Source organism: Oncorhynchus clarkii, chromosome 17 (assembly GCF_045791955.1).
Source record: "Oncorhynchus clarkii lewisi isolate Uvic-CL-2024 chromosome 17, UVic_Ocla_1.0, whole genome shotgun sequence".
In the NCBI taxonomy this organism is placed as follows: Eukaryota; Metazoa; Chordata; class Actinopteri; order Salmoniformes; family Salmonidae; genus Oncorhynchus; species Oncorhynchus clarkii.
The window spans coordinates 41,228,622-41,235,947 of record NC_092163.1 but is presented as its reverse complement, the minus strand read 5'-3'; positions in this window follow the sequence as shown (position 1 = coordinate 41,235,947).

Sequence of the window (7,326 nt, the reverse complement as noted above, 5' to 3'; positions counted from 1 at the left end):
AGAATGATAGGTACAGCAATAAATATATCAGTGAGCTATGTCAAGAGTCCAGTGTATAGATAAATACGCGGTGTGTAATTAAAAAAAAAAACTAAAATACAATGTACAGTAGAATAATTATTAGAATGAGCTATGTCGAGAATACACTATTTAAATACACAGTGTGAAACGGGAAATGTCCAGTGGTTTAATGTTTCTGTAACACAGGACAGCAGCGTTGGCTGTGTATGTGTGTGTGTGTGTGTGTGTGTGTGTGTGTGTGTGTGTGTGTGTGTGTGTGTGTGTGTGTGTGTGTGTGTGTGTGTGTGTGTGTGTGTGTGTGTGTGTGTGTGTGTGTGTGTGTGTGTATGTGAGTTTGTGTGTGTATGTGCATGCGTTTGTGAGTATGAGGTGTGTGAGTATGATAGCTTGTGTGTGTATTTTGTGTGAGTGAGTGTGCATCACCTGGTAGAGGGCTAGTGATGGCTGTTCAACAGTCTGATGTTCTGGTAATAGAAGCTGTCCAACAGTCTGATGGTCTGGTAATAGAAGCTATCCAACAGTCTGATGGTCTGGTAATAGAAGCTGTTCAACAGTCTGATGGTCTGGTAATAGAAGCTGTCCAACAGTATGATGGTCTGGTAATAGAAGCTGTCCAACAGTATGATGGTCTGGTAATAGAAGCTGTCCAACAGTATGATGGTCTGGTAATAGAAGCTGTTCAACAGTATGATGGTCTGGTAATAGAAGCTGTCCAACAGTCTGATGGGCTGGTAATAGAAGCTGTTCAACAGTCTATTGGCCTGGTAAGAGGTCCATCCAAAAAGTAATAAATGAACCTTTTTCAATTCCATATGTACTAGGATGTTAAGTTTTGGTTTCTTGGGCTTCAGGAATGTGACTGAAAAAGTGCCTCAAGCCTGGAAAAATAAAACATTTTACTGATTGAAAGTGTAAGGGGATACCTTTGAACAAATGCCGTGGTCAAGGCTTCGACGGCGCCAGTACAATGATTGGAGATTACTCAGGTGTTCAAAAGTGCAGATCAGACCGAGAGCCTAATGCTTCTTACCCGCTGACCAAACCGTCCGCGTTGTGTGTGCAAGGACGTTGCGAAATAAATGTACACATACACGTTATTCAATCATTTCAACCAAACTGCTTGTGCGCGTCAACAAGCGTCTGCATAGCCAGTCGCTAAAATATAACTTGGTTTAAGGTATATTACCGCCACCAACTGGACTGGAGTGTGGACCTCGTTCATCTTTCAATCACCCTCATGGATATATGCTCATAAAACCAACGAGGTGGGACTGGCTTGGCAAGTCCCGCCTCTCCCATCTACTCTTTGGGTTTTATGAGCATATATCCATGTGGGTGATTGAAAGATGAATGAGGTCCACACTCCAGTCCAGTTGGTGGCGGTAATATACCTTACAGTTGGTTACCAACCACCATATAAAATCCACAGAAGAAGAAAGATGAACAAGGAGAGATGAATCAAGAAACTGCTTTTTTTATCTGTGGATTAATTGTCGGAGTAGATCACACACGATTTTCTATGAATGGGTCAAAATTCTACAAAGATCCAGCATATTAGGTCAAATACCGAGTCCATATTATGGCAAGTACAGCTCAAATAAGCAAAGAGAAATGACAGTCCATCATTACTTTAAGACAAGCAGGTCAGTCAATCCAAGTTTCGTCAACTGCAGTCGCAAAAACCATCAACAGACATGATCAAACTGACTCTCATGAGGAACGCCACAGGAAAGGAAGACCCATAATTACCTCTGCTGCAGAGGATAAGTTCATTAGAGTTTACCAGCCTCAGAAAGGGCAGCCCAAATAAATGCTTCAGAGTTCAAATAACAGACACATCTATACATCTACAGTTCAGAAGAGACTGCATGAATCAGGCCTTCATGGCTGACTTACTGCAAAGAAACCACTACTTAAGGACACCAATAATAAGAAGAGACTTGTTTAGGTCAAGAAACACGAGCAATGAACATTAGACCTGTGGAAATCGGTCCTTTGGTCTGATGAGTCCAAATTTGAGATTTTTGGTTCCAACCGCTGTGTCTTTGTGAGACGCAGAGCAGGTGAACCGATGATCTCCGCATGTATGGTTCTCACCGTGGAGCATGAACGAGGAGGTGTGATGGTGTGGGGATGCTTTGCTGGTGACACTGTCAGTGATTTATTTTGAATTCAAGGCACATTTAACCAGCATGGCTTCCACAGCATGCTGCAGCAATATGCCATCCCATCTGGTTTGCGCTTAGTGGGACTGTCATTTGTTTTTCAACAGAACAATGACCCAACACACCTCCAGGTTGTGTAAGGACTATTTGACCAAGAAGGAGAGTGATGGAGTGCTGCATCAGATGTCCTGGCCTCCACAATCACCCGACATCAACCCAATTGAGATGGTTTGGGATGATTTGGACCGCAGAGTGAAGGAAAAGCAGCCAACAAGTGCTCAGCATATGTGGGAACTTCTTCAAGACTGTTGGAAAAGCATTCCAGGTGAAGCTGGTTGAGAGAATGCCAAGAGAATGCAAAGCTGTCATCAAGTTAAAGGGTGGCTACTTTGAAGAATCTCAAATATAAAATATATTTCGATTTTTGTATCACTTTTTTGGTCACTACATGATTCCATGTGCTATTTCATAGTTTATATGTTTTCACTATTATTCTACAATGTAGAAAATAGTACAAAATAAAGAAAAACCCTTGAATGAGTAGGTGTGTCGAAACGGTTGACTGGTACTGTAATTGGTTCACAGTTTTGGTATTTAATTAACCTGCATGTGAGGAATGCGTCTGGCGGGGATAGATCAAATCGACGATTGCGCACGCAGAGCCGGTTTGGTCAGCATGTTAGGTTGTTCTTCATGAGTTTTAGTTTAGAAAACGATCTCTCCGCAGATGTACCAGTTGCAGGGATGGGAAAGAAAGCTTGATTGCTGTAGCAATATCAGGAAAACTGAACAGAAGGAAGTGTTGTTTAAAAATTCAGAAGTTCTGCAACATTTTTAATTGAGCCTCACATTCTCCTTAATTTCCGGCCTCAACACATTACGGAAAGGGATTAACTGTATTGGAAGCTCTTAGGTCAGGTCATCTGGGTACTGGACAGACAATAAATTGTCAGATCTTGAGGGCTTGAACAACAAAAAAAATAAAAATAAAATGTCATACTGGTGAACCAGCATTTGAGTTGTGTGGTTGCAATATCAACAGTCCCATATCCCTGGTATATATTGGCATGCATCATTCAAGACTAAGTTTAAATTGTGTGCAGCGCAATGGACATATAATGCACAATGTCTCAGGAAAGACTGTCTGGGTTGGCAATATACAGTATAGGAAAAAGTCGGGCCCGCAACCTGGACCAACAGGCAGTGGTGAAACCATTTGCACACTAAAAAGGAGGACATAAGGAGACCAGGGGAGTGTAGTGGCTGTCTTCCTCTGACGAGGAGGAGTAGTAAGGATCGGAGGACCAATGCGCAGCGTGGTACGTGTTCATGCTCTTTATTAAAACAATCAAACACTGAAACAAAACAATAAAGGACACGTGAAATAACCAACCGAAACAGTTCCGTGTGGAACACACAGACACAGAAAATAAACACCCACAAAACACAAGTGGGAAAAGGCTACCTAAGTATGATTCTCAATCAGAGACAACTAACGACACCTGCCTCTGATTGAGAACCATACCAGGCCAAACGCAAAAATCCCAAATCATAGAAAAAGGAACATAGACAACCCACCCAACTCACGGCCTGACCAACTAAACAAAGACATAACAACAGAACTAAGGTCAGAACGTGACAGGGAGTCTCTCAAGTTGGATTTATTTTGATTTAATTGAATTGACCTTCAATATTGCAGGCCATTTTTGTAGGCTATTAGCCAGAAAAAAACCTGCTGAATTTATCCTCAAGCCGACTAGTTTTTTCCTCACTATCTAGGTTTCCATCCAATTGGCGACAGATTTTCATGCAAATATTCTAAAATCCGCATAAAAACAATATGCACATTTTCCCACCAGAAATGTTTCCATCAAATGGACTTATTGCAGATAAAGGCTGTGCGTGATGATGAAGTGCATATACACATTTATTTTTCCCTTAAATTCCCACTACATTTCCCATTGCATTTTTAACTCTACCGATGGTTTTCTCACCAAAAATGTTTTGCTTTATATAGTGTGTGCCCACAATGGTATTGGCAAGAGCACTCTAGCCAACCGCGCTATCTGCACACTGTTGGCTACAGCGCACGTATCGAACACTGATACGTGCGCTGTCCATCTGTCCATATGATGAGATTATATGGACAGATGGCAGCCAAGCATCATGTCACCAGAACAAGACCCTAGATATTTATTGGAAAGGAGCATGAAGCTCATCACCTTGCACTTTCACCACCCTGTGAAGTTCATCATCACTTATTTCATCTGTAGCCTAATAAACTCTGTGCTTTCCCGACAAGTTGTAGTGGGAGGACCACACGACATTGCATCGCGTGACTCCAGGTTTACTTCGACATGATGGTCATTATGTCAGTATTTGTGCGTAAATGCCTTTCCATCGACATTTCTCATGTGCAAATATTTGTATGAACATGACAAGTTTCAACAATTGAGACATAAACGGAACAAGTCCACAGACATGTGACTAACAGAAATAGAATAATGTGTCCCTGAACAAAGCGGGGGTGAAAATCAAAAGTAACAGTCAGTATCTGGTGTGGCCATCAGCTGCATTACGTACTGCAGTGCATCTACTCCTCATGGACTGCACCAGATTTCCCAGTTCTTGCTGTGAGATGTCACCCCACTCTTCCACCAAGGCACCTGCAAGTTCCCGGACATTTCTGGGGGGAATGGCCATAGCCCTCACCCTCCGATCCAACAGGTCCCAGACATGCTCAGTGGGATTGAGATCCGGGCTCTTCGCTGGCCATGGCAGAACATTGACATTCCTTTCTTGCAGGAAATCACACACAGAACGAGCAGTATGGCTGGTGGCATTGTCATGCTGGAGGGTCATGTCCGGATGAGCCTGCAGAAAGGGTACCACATGAGGGAGGAGGATGTCTTCCCTGTAACACACAGCGTTGAGATTGCCTGCAATGACAACAAGCTCAGTCCGATGATGCTGTGACACACCGCCCCAGACCACGACAGACCCTCCACCTCCAAATCGATCCCGCTCCAGAGTACAGTCCTCAGTGTAATGCTCATTCCTTCGAAGATAAACACGAATCCGACCATCACCCCTGGTGAGACAAAACCACAACTCGTCAGAGAATAGCACTTTTTGCCAGTCCTGTCTGGTCCAGCGATGGTGGGTTTGTGCCCATAGGCAACTTTGTTGCCAGTGATGTCTGGTGAGGACCTGCCTTTACAACAGGCCTACAAGCCTTCAGTCCAGCCTCTCTCGGCCGATTGCGGAAAGTCTGAGCACTGATGGAGGGATTGTGTGTTCCTGGTGTAACTCGGACAGTTGTTGTTGCAATCCTGTACCTGTCCCGCAGGTGGGATGTTCGGATGTACCGATCCTGTGCAGGTGTTGTTACACGTGGTCTGCCACTGCGAGGACAATCAGCTGTCCGTCCTGTCTCCTTATAGTGCTGTCTTAGGCGTCTCACAGTACAGACATTGCAATTTATTGCCCTGGCCACATCTGCAGTCGTCATGCCTCCTTGCAGCATGGCTAAGGCACGTTCACGCAGATGAGCGGGGACCCTGGGCATCTTTCTTTTGGTGTTTTTCAGAGTCAGTAGAAAGGCCTCTTTAGAGTCCTAAGTTTTCATAACTGTGACCTCAATTGCCTACCTTTTGTAAGCTGTTAGTGTCTTGACGACCGTTCCACAGGTGCATGTTCATTAATTGTTTATGGTTCATTGAACAAGCATGGGAAACAGTGTTTAAACCCTTTATAATGAAGATGTGTGAAGTTATTTGGATTTTTACGAATTATCTATGAAAGACAGGGTCCTGAAAAAGGGACGTTTCTTTTTTTATATTCAAAAAAATTAATTGATATGCTGTTGCAGAGAAAATGTATTTTACAATCTGCAATGTTTTAGTTTCCAACTTTAATTACTGAACAAGTAATTACATTATTACCACCAGCCACCAGTCTAAAAATGCCAGCATTGCGACACTGTGTATAGCTTTGTGAAATGTTAGGTTTCACCTGAGAAAATTACAAACATTTATCCATTAGCTAAAGCAAAGCTATACATGCCCTGGCACCACCGAAAGCCTATCATTGATGTCGCAATTTCAGCACCATGGCTATACTTTGTGAGTGGCTGTCTTGATCACCCATTCAAGGGGGGGGGGGGGGTCCTGAGAAACTGCGTTACTCCAGTGGTGACTACATTTTATTTTAAGTGAATATATATTGAAAAAAACTATACTCGAAAGGAAACCTTTAAAGGGAATGTGAAAGACCACCAGGGCTGCATTATGTTCTCGTTGTGTGGTCTCCCTCTCACTGACTCCAGGTAACTATGGTTACTGTGCTTTACATGCAGTTGGCTCTGAGGGATGTTCTGTTTCAGTTTCTTCTCTTAGCAAATACATGTTTAAACACTCTGATTGATGACTGTGTTGTTATACTTGAATTCTTACCAAATGTGTAACTATAAAGTATTTAGATGGTAAGCTTAGGCCTCTAGGGGTACCCTTTCAACAAGCTACAACAGTTCTTCAGTAGGTCAGGGGGATGTCTCCTTCCACCAAAATATAATTGTGATCATTATATCTCTATCTCTCCTTCTTCTTCCTCACTATTTTGGAAACAAGTATTTCTAGGTGAGAAAGTGAAAGTGAAAATGAATGTGTGTGTGTGTGTGTGTGTGTGTGTGTGTGTGTGTGTGTGTGTGTGTGTGTGTGTGTGTGTGTGTGTGTGTGTGTGTGTGTGTGTGTGTGTGTGTGTGTGTGTGTGTGTGTGTGTGTGTGTGTCAGACTTGGTTCAAATACTATTTAGGGTATTTCAATTACTTTCAAAGACATTTGAAAGTAAGTATTTAGACATTCCTTTTTTAAGATAAGTAGTTGAATTTTGGAATGTACAGTGTTTGGAATTACTTACTAAATACACTGACTCAAATACACCCCCATGCATTTAACACAGATATTTACAATTAGATGTGAAATAAGTATTTGAAAATACATTCAAAATGTAGGCTATTTATAGGATTTGTTTTTTAAATACTTTCAAATATGTCCAAAACACATACACAGAGAGAAATGAGAGAGAAACAAAAGGAGAGGGAAGAAAGAGATAGAGGGAGAGACAAGCAAGGGACACTTTT